Source organism: Podarcis muralis, chromosome 1 (genome assembly GCF_964188315.1).
Source record: "Podarcis muralis chromosome 1, rPodMur119.hap1.1, whole genome shotgun sequence".
In the NCBI taxonomy this organism is placed as follows: Eukaryota; Metazoa; Chordata; class Lepidosauria; order Squamata; family Lacertidae; genus Podarcis; species Podarcis muralis.
The window spans coordinates 6,552,204-6,568,457 of NC_135655.1; the positions used below are offsets into that span (position 1 = coordinate 6,552,204).

General features: G+C 44.3%; 1 protein-coding gene across 2 annotated transcripts in view; it reads left to right on the forward strand.

The window, feature by feature from the left end:
- Window positions 1-16,254, forward strand: part of SLC35F4 (solute carrier family 35 member F4) — a 133,815-nt gene that overhangs the window by 31,867 nt on the left and 85,694 nt on the right. The window lies entirely within an intron of this gene.

The following is a 16,254-nucleotide window of genomic DNA, read 5'->3' on the forward strand; positions in this document are numbered from 1 at the left end:
TCACTGCGAGAAGGGAGGTTATAGGAAGCCAGGTAGAGGGTCTTCTTGGTGGTGGCACCTGACCTGTGGAATGCCCTCCCATCAGATGTCAAGGAAATAAATGGCCTCAGCCCAGTATAGCTGAAGGAGCGACTCCACCCCCATCGTTCTGCCTGGACACTGAGGTCCACCTCCGAGGACCTTCTGGCGGTTCCCTCCCTGCGAGATGTGAGGTTACAGGGAACCAGGCAGAGGGTCTTCTTGGTGGTGGCACCCTCCCATCAGATGTCAATCAAATAAACAACTACAGTGGTACCTCGGGTTATGAACTTAATTCGTTCTGGAGGTCCGTTCTTAACCTGAAACCATTCTTAACCTGAGGTACCACTTTAGCTAATGGGGCCTCCCGCTGTCGCCACACCGCCAGCGCTCGATTTCATCCCGGGGCAAAGTTCTCAACCTGAGGTACTACTTCCAGGTTAGCGGAGTTTGAAATCCGAAGTGTTTATAACCCAAACTTCCACTTTTTCTGGCTTTTAGGAGACATTGGAAGGCAGCCCTGTATCGAGAAAATTTTAATGTCTGATGTTTTACAATGTTTTATACGTGCTGTAAGCTGCCCAGAGTGGCTGAGCAAACCCAGCCAGATGGGCGGGGTATAAATATTATTATTATTATTATTATTATTATTATTATTATTATTATTATTAGACCAGGCAGCCCATAAAGGATGCTTTAAAACAGATAACTGCCACCTGACATTCCGTCAAGCCAGAGACTGTGCTGTACAGGGATGGGGAATCTTTTCAAAGCTGAGGGCCACATTATTTCCTGGTGAACCTTTTGAGGGCCACATGGTCGTGGTAGGCAGAGCAATTGATATAAATTATACCCTTGAACAGTAGCCTAGTTTCTGCACACAGCCCTCTGAATTCTCCATTCGGTCAAGCAATGAACATAGGTAGAATCTACACACGTATAAAAACTGTTCTGAAAAAGTTTTTTTTTTATAAAAAAAGCGTTTTTAAAAAAGACACTGAATTTTCCATAAGGCTCGCCATTGCCATCTAGTGTCACATCGTATATTGCACTTAAAACATGCTTAAAGTGTTTTATTTGCAGCTATATAGCTGAGTCCCTAATCAAAGTTCAGAGAGAGTGAGAGAGGCAAGGTGTGTGGCTGGGAAGGGTTTCAGGGGCTAGGTGGAATATATTGAGCAGATGATAGTCTTAATGGGAGATACAAATGTGGTAGTCTCTCTAGAGATGGATAGAACTATAAGACAATCAGAAACTAAGGAAGGGAGACTACCTGTAACTTTTTTCAAACTGGTAGAGAATTTTGATTTGATAGATATTTGGAAATTTAAATACCCCCTGGACAGGGAATACACATTTCTCTCAGAACCGCATCAGTCCAGTGGAAGAATCGAGCCAGTGTGGCTTTCGAGAGAGTTAGTGACACAGGCCAAAAAGGTAGAGGTACAACCCAAAACACTTTCAGATCATAATTCAATTTTATTAGAATTAAAAGGAGAGAGAAAATATCCCGACTAGATGGAGATTAAATGAGGAGCTTTTAGACAATCAGAATATTTTACAAAAAGCAGAAAAAGCCCCGCGGGATTATTTTGAATTAAATTTAAACCAGGAAATATCCAAAAAGGTGGTTTGGGATGCCGGCAAAGCGGTAATGAGAGGGTTTTTTCATCCAACAGAATGCTTATCAGAAGAAAATTAGGGAAGGAAAAAAGAAGTACAGTGGTACCTTGGGATAAGAACTTAATTCGTTCTGGAGGTCTGTTCTTAACCTGAAACCGTTCCTATCTGGAGGTACCACTTTAGCGAATGGGGCCTCCCACCGCTGCGCCGCTGCGATTTCTGTTCTCATTCTGAAGCAAAGTTCTTAACCCGAGGTATTATTTCTGGGTTAGCGGAGTCTGTAACCTGAAGCGTCTGTAACCTGAGGTACCACTGTATTGAATGAATTGATTGAAAAAGAAAAGGAACTGGTCATAAAACCAGGGGACGAGGTAATAAAATAAACAATAAAAATGCTGGAGAGCCACGTTCGAATCCTGGGGCTCTCCTTCCCCCCTCTTGCACAGAAGGAGGCACACCTATAGAGCAGGGCAGCTAGGGCACAGTACCTTTTGCCTGGCATACTGTGCTAACACCGAGCGAATCTAAAAATAATTATAAATGGGACTAAACATGGAACGCGAAAGAAAAAAGGCGGTGGCAGTGCAATGTTAATTGCTGAGCAAACCACCTCTCCACAAACTGTTTGTTCAGCTCCAATTAAACTTTCAAATTTCCGTCCTGGCACCAGCAAAACCGAAATCGATGGAAACCATCGCCTGACTCAGGGCTTGCTGGGCTGAATTGCAAGATCCTCCCTCCTTTGCAGTTGTTTGATTTGAGGCTGCTTCCAAACAGACCGTCCCCGCCGGTGCATAAAGGGAGTTAATTTCGAACTTGGCTGGGCGCTTGTTTGCAGGTATCTGTCTATCAGTATTCTGGGTAGAATTGATTTTCCTTTCCTGGTTCGGTAATTACTTCTGCAAAGCCTAATTTGCAAAATTGAAAGCAGCGGAGGGGAACCAGGTCGTTCATAATGCGTTTAGGCATTGTTTAGCTTCAGTCGCCTGCTTTTTCTATCTTACTTCCCCCCCATGGAAGATGGAAAAATGATAACCAGAAGTTCACAAGTGTTTGCTGGTAAAGCAATATAGGGACCTCCTACACAGAAACAGGAACTCGGATGGCATGTCACCAAGAGGGCAACCCTAAAAGAAGCACGTAGATCATTTAAAACATTTATATTCTGCCTTTCCTGACAGTTCATGGTGTCTATAATAGTGAAATGGAATAAAGCGTAGTTATGAATTGGGAGTGGGGTCAGTCTGGATGATTCCCCGAGTCCCTTTCAATTTTGAGGAGCCTGTATTTGTGGGGTAAAATGCCAAACCATTTCTTTTACTGAGGTAATTATTTTGGGTAGCTAATTAAGCACCTCAGTTAGCATAAGCAAGGGATAGCTCAGTCAATATCACATAAGACTCTTTTTTGTAATAATAATATTTTATTGAAAGGTTTTCGATTATAAAGAAATAAAGTGATACACAGAAAAAAGAAGAAAATAAAAAGGCACAAAATGTGTAGAGACTATCCCCCCAAAATACCTTAACCCATTCTTTTATAAATTTGATATTGTTATCCTAATACATATGTAAATATTAATAGCCTAATACATTTTGTATAAGCTCATTCCAAACATTGTCATATTTGTCCAAATGAAGTCTACGGCTAAGGGAGCTGGGCATGTTTAGCCTGGAGAAGAGGAGGTTAAGGGGTGATATGATAGCCATGTTCAAATATATAAAAGGATGTCATATAGAGGAGGGAGAAAGGTTGTTTTCTGCTGCTCCAGAGAAGCGGACACGGAGCAATGGATCCAAACTACAAGAAAGAAGATTCCACCTAAACATTAGGAAGAACTTCCTGACAGTAAGAGCTGTTCGACAGTGGAATTTGCTGCCAAGGAGTGTGGTGGAGTCTCCTTCTTTGGAGGTCTTTAAGCAGAGGCTTGACAACCATATGTCAGGAGTGCTCTGATGGTGTTTCCTGCTTGGCAGGGGGTTGGACTCGATGGCCCTTGTGGTCTCTTCCAACTCTATGATTCTATGATTCTATGATCTGTAAACAACCTGTTCATAAGTTGCGAGTGTTATCGTATTATCAATCCATTTATTGAAGGCAACCATATCTTTATTCTTCCGGTTCCTCAATATAAGTCTCTTGGCTGCCATTCGAGCACAAAGAATCCATTTTGTTGTCCCGTTGCTAACGAATAGAGCATGAGACTCTTAATCTCAGGGCTGTGGGTTTGAGTCCCACGTTGTGCAAAAGATGCCTGTACAGTATTGCAGGGGGTTGGACTGGATGTCGCTCGTGGTCCCTTCCAACTCTGTAAGATTCTTGTGGAAATGTTCAGCGAGGCAGGAGAGGATATATTGTTTATTAAAACACAATAAAACAACAAACATTAAAAACTTCCCTTCAGATGTCTTCTAAAAGTCAGATAGTTGTTTATTTCCTTCACATCTGAAGGGAGGGCGTTCCACAGGGCGGGTGTCACCACCGAGAAGGCCCTCTGTCTGGTTCCCTGTAACCTCACTTCTCGCAGCGAGGGAACCACCAGAAGGCCCTCGAGGCTGGATCTCAGTGTCTGGGCTGAACGATGGGGGTGGAGACGCTCCTTCAGGTATTCTGGGCCGAGGCCGTTTAGGGCTTTAAAGGTACAAACCTCCACTGGGGAGCAAGTATCAGCCAAACAACAAAGAACAGCAACTATATTCAAATAAACTAATTTATTAATTTTCATCCCAGGGAAGGGGTGTAGTTCAGTGGCAGAAGGTCCCAGGCACATCCAATCCTGACCTCTCCAGGTAAGTTTAGGAACAGATTAAATATCGAATAGCAATACAAGAGATTTCAAAAGAGTAACAATTAATTTATTCAAAATCCAGTTAAAACTAAGGTAAAGGTAAAGGTACCCCTGCCCGTACGGCCCAGTTGTGTCTGACTCTAGGGTTGTGCGCCCATCTCACTTAAGAGGCCGGGGGCCAGCGCTGTGCGGAGACACTTCCGGGTCACGTGGCCAGTGTGACGAAGCTGCTCTGGCGAGCCGGCACCAGTGCAGCACACAGAAACGCCGTTTACCTTCCCGCTATAAAGTGGTACCTATTTGTCTACTTGCACTTAGGGGTGCTTTCGAACTGCTAGGTGGGCAGGAGCTGGGACCGAAGGACGGGAGCACACCCCGCCGCGGGGATTCGAACCGCCGACCATACGATCGGCAGGTCCTAGGCACTGAGGTTTTACCCACAGCGCCACCCGCGTCCCTTCCAGTTAAAACTATTTCATCTTAATTAAATCAACAGAACTGATGAACTTGATCCTGTTGAATGGTTTCTTTAAATGTAAAGGTTCATCATTGTTCCACTCGATGTGTATATCTTAAAGGGGCCAGAGCAAGGGCCAGAGCAAGATAACGAGACCCAACTTTAAAGCTGTGAAACATAGCAGGTGCTGCTGAGTTGTATTTGATTAAGGTGTGTCAGCATTTGGGTTTAGTATATAAGGAGCAGCACCTAGCTCTCCCATTACCCTGGGGTTTGGGTTGGTGGTTGGGTCTGGTTTGGTTGTTAATGTATTTAGTGTAAATGGAGTTTTTGTTTTTCTTATTAAAACCTTGTTTAAGTTATTTTTGAGTCCTTTTCATTTTTAATGCATGATCTCCCCAGCAAGCTATCTGCAGCGCTACCATACTGCAAATAGCCAACATCTTTGGTTATGGGCCCAGCTGCTGAGTGGATGACTGCATATTTTTGGACTCTGAGAAAGGTTTGAAAACTCCTTCTCCTGTTAGTGTAATTTTTTTGTGGGTCTGGAAGAGTTCCAGAATGGTTGACCGGGTTCCTGAAGCTGAGAAGGCTCTGGTCTTCCCACAGCTAACAGATGAGAACTATAGTTTATGGTCTTTTCGGGTGGAGGCGCTTTTGACCTCTAGAGAAGTATGGACCTATGTAACTGATGACCCTCCTGACCCTGTAACTAATGCTTGGTCGAAAGGAGATGCAAAAGCCAGGGCGATAATTAATTTGGCAGTCAGCGACCAGCAAGTAGTCTATATAAGAAATAAGAAAACTGCCAAAGAAATGTGGGACAGTCTTGCAGCAGTGCATGTTAGAAAAGAGTCAGCATCTGCATTGTCGTTTTTCAAGCAGTTGTACCAGACGAAGTTGCAGCCTGGTGGTGATTTGGCAGCACACTTGAGACGTCTGGAGGCAATACGCGGCGAATTAATTCGAAGGGACATGGTGATACCTGATATTCAGTATGTTTTTATCATCCTTTGTTCCCTTAATGAGGACTTTGATGGTATAGCTAGCCAGATATCTGCTGTTCCACCAGCACAATTAACTGTGGAAGGGGTAACGGCAAGATTAATGGGCGAGTTGGATAGAAGGGAGGCTTGTGCCATAAGCACTCCTATTTCCAGAAAGAATGAGGAACGCCATATGCAAACCTGTGGTGATACAACTGCATTTAAAGCTGCAAAGCGTTGTTGGTTCTGCAATAAGCAAGGACATTTTGCAAAGGACTGCAGAGCCAAAAGAAAGCAAAGTACTCCCAAGTCTGTTTCTGTTCGTCAGTCACGGTTGTCAGCCCAACAGCAGACATCGTATAGTAAAGACAGAAACGAGCCGCGAGCTTTTCATGCTTGGACTACAAATCGTAAAAGAATTAAAGATGCCAAGTGGAAGTCTTTTATTATAGACTCTGGAGCATCTCAGCACATCTGCAATGATCGAAGCTTGTTTATTTCTTTCGAAGAGGAAATTGGTAATGTACATTTAGCCAATTCACAAGTCTTGCAGTCGCTTGGCAGAGGTACTGTTAAACTTGACTCTTTAAACATTACAATAGCAAACTGCATTTACTGCCCGTCAGTGGACAATTTATTGTCAGTAAGGTGCTTTGCTCGTCAAGGCATAACTGTGTGTTTCTTAAAATCAATGTGTGAGTTTTTTGATGGGAACAAACGTTTATTGTATGCCCGGGACTCTGATGGTTTATATAGACTGTATTTTCGCACCTACTCCCAATCGCCTATAAATTGCAGAGCAGCACAGTCAAGCCAGGGGTTGAGGAATGTAAGGCCTCATTCCGGGTGTGTCCATGAGGCGCACAGAATTCTGGGACACCTGAATTTTGCTGATGTAATTAAGACAAAGAATATCGTTAATGGCCTCAACTTAAAACCATGTAAATTCTTTATGCAATGTCTATCCTGTTGCAAGAATAAGATTAAGGTTGCACGCAAGGGTAGGTGCTCAGATAGGAAAGTAACTGAACCATTTGAGCGTGTACATTGTGATTTAGTTGGGCCACTCCCACCATCATTAGGAGGTTCTAAGTACTGGCTTACTCTGATAGACCAGTATAGTAGATACTGTTGGACTTATGCAATAGCTGAGAAGTCCCAAGCATTTGAAAAGTATAAAGTTTTTTGCAACTGGGTAAAAACGCACTTTAACAAACCAATTAAGAACCTATTTTCTGACCGGGGCGGGGAATTTGTTTCTGAGGATTTTGAGAAATTCCTGGAAGCGCAGGGGACTACTCATGAGTTATCTTGCCCCCGAAGTCCCTGGCAAAATGGGCTTGTTGAAGTTGTGCAGCGTGACCTACAGGCAGGGGTTAAAACGTATCTGCATGATGCTAATCTGCCCAAAGACTTTTGGGCTGAAGCACTTAATGCATTTTGTTACGTTAGAAATCGCAGTTATCATACTGGTTTAGATGTCACCCCCTATGAGAAACTGTTTAAAAAACGCCCTAATCTGAAATACCTCCGCATTTGGGGTTCAGATGTAATTATGCATTATCCTGCTAAGCAAAAATTGGGTGAACGTAGTGTCCAGGGAAAATTAATGGGCTACCAGCAGGGGGCGTACAGAATTTACATACCAGCAACTGGCAAATTTCATATTACCAGAAGCATGATACAAACTGTAAATTGGAATGGAGTTGCTGTCTTCCAAGATACTGATGGTATAGATAATACTGAGGAAGAAGAGGAAGAAACAGCAGAAGAAGCAGCAGGAAATAGTGCTTCTGAATTAATGGGAAAAGACAAAAAGCCTGTTGAGTCTGATAAATTGTTTGATGATTTAAAGTCACAGGCACCCGAGGGGAGGTCAGATTCTCTTGAGTTTTCTGACCGTGAGCTTAGCCTACAGGCACCTCTTCAATCTGACAATGATTTACAACCTGAAACTAGTGGTTTACTTAGTCCCATTAAGTCTGAGAAGTCTGACTCTCCTTCTGGACTGAGACGTTCAGATAGAAAGAGACAGAAGCCACAACGATTTGCAGATGAACATTTTAATACTGTGTATGCCAATAAGGTAGTTTTTGAGCCAAAAAGCTACAGTGATGTTCAGAAATTACCTAAGCAACAAGCTGCAAATTGGTATAAAGCTATGAACTCCGAGATAGCTTCTTTAAAAGAGCATAACACCTGGTCTCTTGTACCACAAACCCCAGATATGAGAGTTACAGATGGGTAGCCGTGTTGGTCTGCCATAGTCAAAAAAAAAAAAATTAAAAAAAAAAAATTAAAAAAGTGTGCATGCACACGAAAGCTCATACCAAGAACTAACTTAGTTGGTCTTTCAGGTGCTACTGGAAGGAATTTTTTTTGCCCAGATATGAGACTTATTGATTCGAAATGGGTTTATAGAGTTAAAACGAATGACAAAAATGAAGTTGTAAGGTACAAAGCAAGATTAGTTGCTAGGGGTTTTCAACAAATTCCAGGCGAAGATTATGATTTGTGTTATTCACCAAGCGTAAAATATGAAACAGTTAAGCTTTTGTTAAAAGATGCATCACAGTGTGGACATTCCGTTTATCACCTAGATATAAAAACTGCATATTTGTTTGCAGATTTAAAAGAACAAATTTTTATGCGTGTTCCTGAAGGCATAGACGCCGCTGAAGGTTTGGTATGCAAATTAAACAAATCCCTTTATGGTCTGCACCAAAGTGGAAGGAATTGGCACCAAACTTTAGCAAAAGAATTGCTGGATATTGGTTTTTCACAAGGAAAGGCAGACAATTGTGTGTTCATAAAGGAAAGGGCAAACTCTAACAAAAATATGTGTGTATGTAGATGACGTATTAATTTCTACAAAAACTAAACAGGAATATGAACAGGTGGTATCACAGTTACAGAAGAAATTTGATGTAGTGGAATTAGGCATAGCTAAAAATTACTTATCCATGCAAATTGAGAAAGGCAAAAATGGATCTTTTCTGGTTCATCAAACTGCAAAAATTGATGATCTTGTTGAAATGCTATGTTTAGAAAATGCAAATGGGAAGGAAACACCTATGGTGTGTGGTTTCACCTTTACAGGTGAAGACAAGCCATTTCCTAACAAAACTTTGTATCGTTCTGCTATAGGCAAGCTAAATTTCATTCAAAGAATCTCAAGACCAGATATAACTTATGCTTTTCACTTTCTGGCAAAATTTGTGGAAAAGCCTACTACACAATGTTTCTCTGCTCTTAAGAGAGTGGTAATGTACCTTAAACATACCAAACATTATAGGTTGCAGTTTACAACATGTATTGACAAAGGTTTTGAAATTTTTCTGCGATGCATCTCATGCAATGGAACAAAATAATTGCAGGGGTGTGTCTGGTATGGTGTTTTGTTATAACGGTTGTCCATTTGAATGGAAGTCCCAAACACAAACCATTATTTGTCTCTCCACAACAGAAAGTGAATTGTGTGCATGCGTTCAGGCCACTCGTGATGTAGAATGGTATCTGCAAGTGTTTGCAGACCTACAGATGCAAGTAACACTACCAGTAAAAGTTTACCTTGATTCCCAGAGTGGACTTGCTATCCTGTGCTCAGAGACCAATACGCAGCGCACTAGAGTCTTAAGGTTACGTTTAGAATTTGTAAAGCAACTAATTGCTGATGAAATGGTTGTATTTGAATATGTTCCTGGTGACAGTCAAATTGCGGACATTTTTACAAAAACACTTCCAAAGGTTACACATGAAAAACTTGTACAAAGTATGCTTTCTGTTTTTGTTCCACAATGATGAACCGCAGGGGAAATGTTGAATGGTTTCTTTAAATGTAAAGGTTCATCATTGTTCCACTCGATGTGTATATCTTAAAGGGGCCAGAGCAAGGGCCAGAGCAAGATAACGAGACCCAACTTTAAAGCTGTGAAACATAGCAGGTGCTGCTGAGTTGTATTTGATTAAGGTGTGTCAGCATTTGGGTTTAGTATATAAGGAGCAGCACCTAGCTCTCCCATTACCCTGGGGTTTGGGTTGGTGGTTGGGTCTGGTTTGGTTGTTAATGTATTTAGTGTAAATGGAGTTTTTGTTTTTCTTATTAAAACCTTGTTTAAGTTATTTTTGAGTCCTTTTCATTTTTAATGCATGATCTCCCCAGCAAGCTATCTGCAGCGCTACCATACTGCAAATAGTCAACAGATCCAGCGATACCAGCTTTTCAAAGACTGATGGTACAGCTCCATTGCCTCCCTGACACTCGCTTGCCTCTTTGCACCCCCTAAGCAATCCCACAGCCACCCCCACCCCCCTCTGGGGATGGCATCCTACGTTTTGGGGACCACAGAGTGATGCGACTCTGTATAAGGCAGAGGCTTCTTTAAGCCTCACCCAAACCTCAAACAGGCGTCGGGGGGGGGGGGGGATCCTGCAAAGATGCTAGAGGAAGGGCCCACCTTGTGGGGGTCCAGACTATTTTTTTGGGGGGGGAATGAACAAATTCCTATGTTCCACAAATAACCCAGAGACACATTTTAAATAAAAGGACACATTCTATTCATGTAAAAACACGCTGATTCCTGGACCATCTGCAGGCTGGATTTAGAAGGCGATTGGGCTGGATCCGGCCCCCAGGCCTTAGTTTGCCTACCCAAGCCCAAAGGCTTCCTAATGAGGTTGCAGCAGAACACCATCAGGGGCTGAAGGAGTTCTGGCTCCTTTTAATTGCAGCCCAGAGATCTGAAGCTCCTTCTTTGCAGAGCAACTCAGGGATAAGGCGACCATTTGCAAAGACACAGAGGGAAAAAAAAGAGAACAGTGATTTGCATAGAGTGGTTGGAATACGGGGTTGGACATTCAGTGGCATAGCACGTACTGCTGGCGCCTGGGGCGAGGGCACATGCTGCCCCTTGCGGTGGTGTGCGCTCTGGGGGAGGGGGATGCAGAGAGTGAATGGAGCCTCGCCGCTGGAACCCGCCAGAGCCAAGCAGGGTTGCATTGCGGGTGGAGCAGGCATGCACACAAACAGCACACTCACGCTCACGCTGCCCTGCCAGCGCTGCGCCGCTTTGTGATGCTGCAGGGCTGCCTGAGGAGGATGCAACAGGCATGCGCCCTTCCTGTTCAGCCTGCAACATCGCTCAATATCCTTGTTGCAGTCACCAAGGGCTGTGGGCAGGCAGGGTGGCGAGGAGCCGAATACCCCCCAAATGCGCCCAGGGCCACAATCCCTCTGGTCCTCCCCTTGATCAGGATTGGATAGCTCAGTGTCAGGAGTCCAGGTTTCCAGCATGATAACACAGTAAGCGCAGGTAATCAAATAATAATAATAATAATAATAATAATAATAATAATAATAATAATAATTTATTTATACCCCACCCATCTGGCTGGGTTTCCCCAGCCACTCTGGGCGGCTTCCAACAGAATATTAAAATACAATAACCTATTAAACATTAAAAGCTTCCCTAAACAGGGCTGCCTTCGGATGTCTTCTAAAAGTCTGGTAGTTGTTTTTCTCTTTGACATCTGGTGGGAGGTCAGGTGCCGCTACTGAGAAGGCCCTCTGCCTGGTTCCCTGTAACTTGGCTTCTCATAGCGGGGGAAGCGCCAGAAGGCCCTCAGTGCTGGACCTCAGTGTCCGGGCAGAACGATGGGGATGGAGACGCTCCTTCAGCTATACTGGACCGAGGATTTATTGCAAAAACAAATAGATACCTCCGGATGGCTCTAACAAAGCCTCTGGCATCATCACTCAAGATGACCCTTCTGAAGGTTTCTTCCGCTGTCAACAGCTCTTACGGCTCTTATTTTGCTTCTCGTCTAGTAGCCCTCCCATTCACCGACTCCTAAGACTTATTGGATTAGCTCTTCCTTTTCTAATATGCTATCTGTGTGTTTGTTCGCTCCTGTTTGAGCTTCCGGTGAGCTTTGACTGTGTTCTGGCCTGCTCTCAGCTACTGCATTATCAGCCTGCCCTTCAAGGTCAGAAATAGCCGAAGTCTCCAGCTGCCGGCTCTCCCCTGCCTAACATCTAAGCCTCTCTGTTCTTGGCTGCTTTCTACAGTTGGCTGCAAACCTTTGCTAGGAGCTGGCTCATTCCTGACACTCAGTTGCTTAGAGCTTGGTGCTTAGAGCTTGATAATGCCAAGGTTGCAGGTTCAATTCCCGTATGGGACAGCTGCATATGTTTGCATTGCAGGGGGTTGGGCCAGATGACCCTAAGGGTCCCAACCCTGCAATTCTGTGATTCTATGTGACGCCACTGTGCACATCCAGAAACATTGCAGGCTCAACAGAAACACAATGCATCTCTCCAGAGTAGAGCAGACAGTGACCAGATGGCTGGATGTCTGCTCTGTCTGCTGTCCGGGTGCTCACAGTTGACTGGAAACTTCAAGGCCTCTCCTGCTCTAACTTCTTTTGCGTCGTCTTCTTCTTTTCTATATACAGTGGTACCTTGGTTCTCAAACTTAATCCATTCCGGAAGTCCGTTCCAAAACCAAAACGTTCCAAAACCAAGGCACGCTTTCCCATAGAAAGTAATGCAAAATGGATTAATCCGTTCCAGACTTTTAAAAACTACCCCTAAACCAGCAATTTAACATGAATTTTACTATCTAACGAGACCATTGATCCATAAAATGAAAGCAATAAACAATGTACTGCAGTCACACAATCAATCAATCAGTAGCTGAACTGAGTTCCACACAGTCACAAAAACAAAACAAAAACGCCGCAAAAACAAAAAGGCAAAATAAATAGCAAAAGCAGACAGACATCAGTATTAACACTCAAATCGGAAGCGTAACACTCAAAACGGAGCACGTTCAGCTTCCGAAAAAAGTTTGCAAACTGAAACACTTACTCCTGGGTTTGCAGTGTTTGGGTTCCAAGTTGTTTGAGTACCAAGGCATTTGTACAGGTACCACTGTATTTTTTTTGCTAATTGCCCCCCAAACATTTTGTGTCTTATCCTCATGTCCCGCTTGCGGGTTCCCTATAGGCATCTGTTATCAAGGACTGGGCAGCCTGGCCCTTCCAGAGAAGATGAAGACAGTTCAGAATTACCACAGGGGTTTGAGGGAGGTCACAGCTCAGAGGCAGGTCAGAGGAAAAGCTGGGAAACAATGGGAGAGGGGAAGGAGGAATAAGAACCACTAGGGGAGTGACAGCTGACGGACTCGGTGTCTTTAGAAAGCATTCCAGACCCCACCATCTCCCAGAACCCGGCAGGCCTTGAAAGTAGGAGGGCAAAGAGCTCCAAGGCAAAGGACACTTTTCAGCACCCGTACCGATGGCTCATGAGGAAGTGGCTCCCAGTACGTTTCCGAGCACAATTCAAAGTGTTGGTGCTGATCTTGAAAGCCCAAGACGGCCTCGGTCCAGTATACCTGAAGGAGAGTCTCCACCCCCATCGTGCTACCCGGACACTGAGGTCCAGCTCCAAAGACCTTCTGACGGTTCCCTCATTGCGAGAAGCAAAACTACAGGGAACCAGGCAGAGGGCCTTTTCGGTAGTGGCACCCACCCTGTGGAACGCCCTCCCACCAGATGTCAAAGAGAACAACAACTACCAGACTTTTAGAAGACATCTGAAGGCAGCTCTGTTTAGTGAAGTTTTTAATGTTTAATAGGTTATTGTATTTTAGTGTTTTGTTGGAAACCGCCTAGAATGGCTGGGGAAACCCAGCCAGATGGGCGGGGTATAAATAATAAATTATTATTATTATTATTATTATTATTATTATTATTATTATTATTATTAGTGAGAGAGTCAGAGCGGGTGAAGATTCACTCGGGATAACGCCGTTATTCAGAGAGGCTGCATTCCCAAGCCTCTGTCTGTGAATACTGAATAAAAGCGGATGTTAAGGACTTTTTCCTGGTCTTGTCCGTTCTTGGCGGCTTGGTTTCTTTGCCGCCTGACCTCTGGCTGGCCAGTGCGCGAACAGGATCCTGGACTAGATGGGCCCTTGGCCTGATCCTGTAGGCTCTTGTCGGGTTCTTATGCATGGTGTGCAGCCCAGCGGATCGAGCGGTCCCAGGGGACTGTGGCCAGAGCTCCGCCTCTCAGACCCTGCTTGTCCCTGGGAGAGAACAGAAGTTCCCTGACCGTGTCTGCGGTTTTGCTCAGCTGCGGCCGGTTCCTGATTAAAAGCATCCGGGAAGCCTTGCATCCTTCCAGCCTTGCCTGCTTTGCCAGGCGCTCCTATTGCTTCAATCAATTTTAAATTTGTGATACTGATGATCGCAACAGAAGCCGCTGCCTGGTCACGTGGCCACGGGGAGCTAAAAATACCACTCTCCGCGGAGCTTTACTTATTTCATGCTCCGAAGCCCCAGAAGTGTTTGTTTGAGGGGGAAAACATATTATGAAGATAGCACTTAATGCTATTCAGACACACTTCACAAATAATTTACCAGGGGAGGGGAGGGGAAATAATATCCACTGGAAATCGTGAGCTCCTAGAGTGCCTGGCAATATTTATCCTAATTATGGCGCTAGTAAGCTTTGCTTGCCCTCTTCAGATTTGTGTCTTCTCTTTATCGTTTCTTTACTTTCCCTCTTTATACCACCCTTCACCAAAAATGGACATAGAATCCTAGGGTTGTAGTGTTGGGTTGTTGTTGTTGTTTAGTCATTTAGTCGTGTCCGACTCTTCGTGACCCCATGGACCAGAGCACGCCAAGCCCTCCTGTCTTCCACTGCCTCCCGCAGTTTGGTCAAACTCATGCTGGTAGCTTCGAGAACACTGTCCCACCATCTCGTCCTCTGTCGTCCCCTTCTCCTTGTGCCCTCCATCTTTCCCAGCATCAGGGTCTTTTCCAGGGAGTCTTCTCTTCTCATGAGGTGGCCAAAGTATTGGAGCCTCAGCTTCAGGGTCTGTCCTTCCAGTGAGCCCTCAGGGCTGATTTCCTTCAGAATGGAGAGGTTTGAGCTTCTTGCAGTCCATGGGACTCTCCAGAGTCTCCTCCAGCATCATAATTCAAAAGCATCAATTCTTCAGCGATCAGCCTTCTTTATGGTACAGCTCTCACTTCCATACATCACTACTGGGAAAACCATAGCTTTTACTATACGGACCTTTGTTGGCAAGGTGTTGTCTCTACTTTTTAAGATGCTGTCTAGGTTTGTCATTGCTTTTCTCCCAAGAAGCAGGCGTCTTCTAATTTCGTGGCTGCTGTCACCATCTGCAGTGATCACCCAATCTCTGTTTAAGAACCATCAAGGAGGGAGAGACCACTACTTTCCAAGGGAGTTCACTGGCAAATGGCTCTCAGAAAGTTCTTCCTGCTCTTTAGTTGGAATTTCCTTTTTTTGTCATTTGAATCTGTTGGTTGGCATCGTACCCTCCTGAGCAGGAGAAAGCAAGCTGTTTTCCATCACAGGGATGCGCAAAAATAGGACAACCATTCCCATATGTTACACAGTTAACACAAGCCTGGCTTTACTCCATCAACCTGACAAAAAAGATGGGGTTTTAACTTGCATCTAAAAGGATATAAATTTGGAAGGAGAGTCACTTCAATGGGTAGGTCATTCCAAAGATGTGGAGCCACCACAAAAAAGGCTCTTCCATGAGTCCCTGCTCTCACTGCTCACTGAACACCAGGACCACCAGCAGCTATGGACAAAAACATACCTGTAGATTCCGACTAAACATCAGGAAGAACTTTCTGACAGTAAGAGCTGCTCGCCAGTGGAACGGATTCCCTCAGGAGGTTGTGGACTCTCCTTCTTTGAAAGTTTCTAAGCAGAGGTTGGATGGCTGTTTTAGTTGAGATTTCTGCATTAACACCCTCTTCTTTCAGTAATTGAGAAGACCACGCATTTCGCAAATTAAAAATTGTTTACTTACAAACTCCCCAAAGGTCAAATTCATGTGATTCAGAAAAATTGCACAGGCAGGAAGACTTGGCTTAGTTACAAAATGGTGAGAGTTCCTCAAGTATGGCTTGTGAAAGCCATGCAGTCTGAGCTGGAACAACCAGCTCAAATCTCTTTACACACTGAGTGGACTCCTTTTAGATCTATTTTTCCTTGCAAACCACACACTGAGGTTCATAGGTTGACTGGAGGAGAACAAATTCCTAGTAAGGTGAATTCCTAAGCTGGCAGGACAGCTTACTCTATGGTATTAACCCATTCGTGTGTTAATCACGTTGGTTTTATGAGACTGGTTATCCCACAAATTCAAGTCAGAAACATCACCAGGGAGAGGACGCCATAGTTATTTCCAATCTCTGGTGATTCCAGCCCTTGTGAATTCTTCCTTGGTAAGCCTCATTCCTGGTTTCTGTTCCTTGGCTGCCCTAAATAAGCCCTCCCTAAAGTATTTGACGGGACGTGGGTGGCACTGTGGGTTAAACCACAGAGC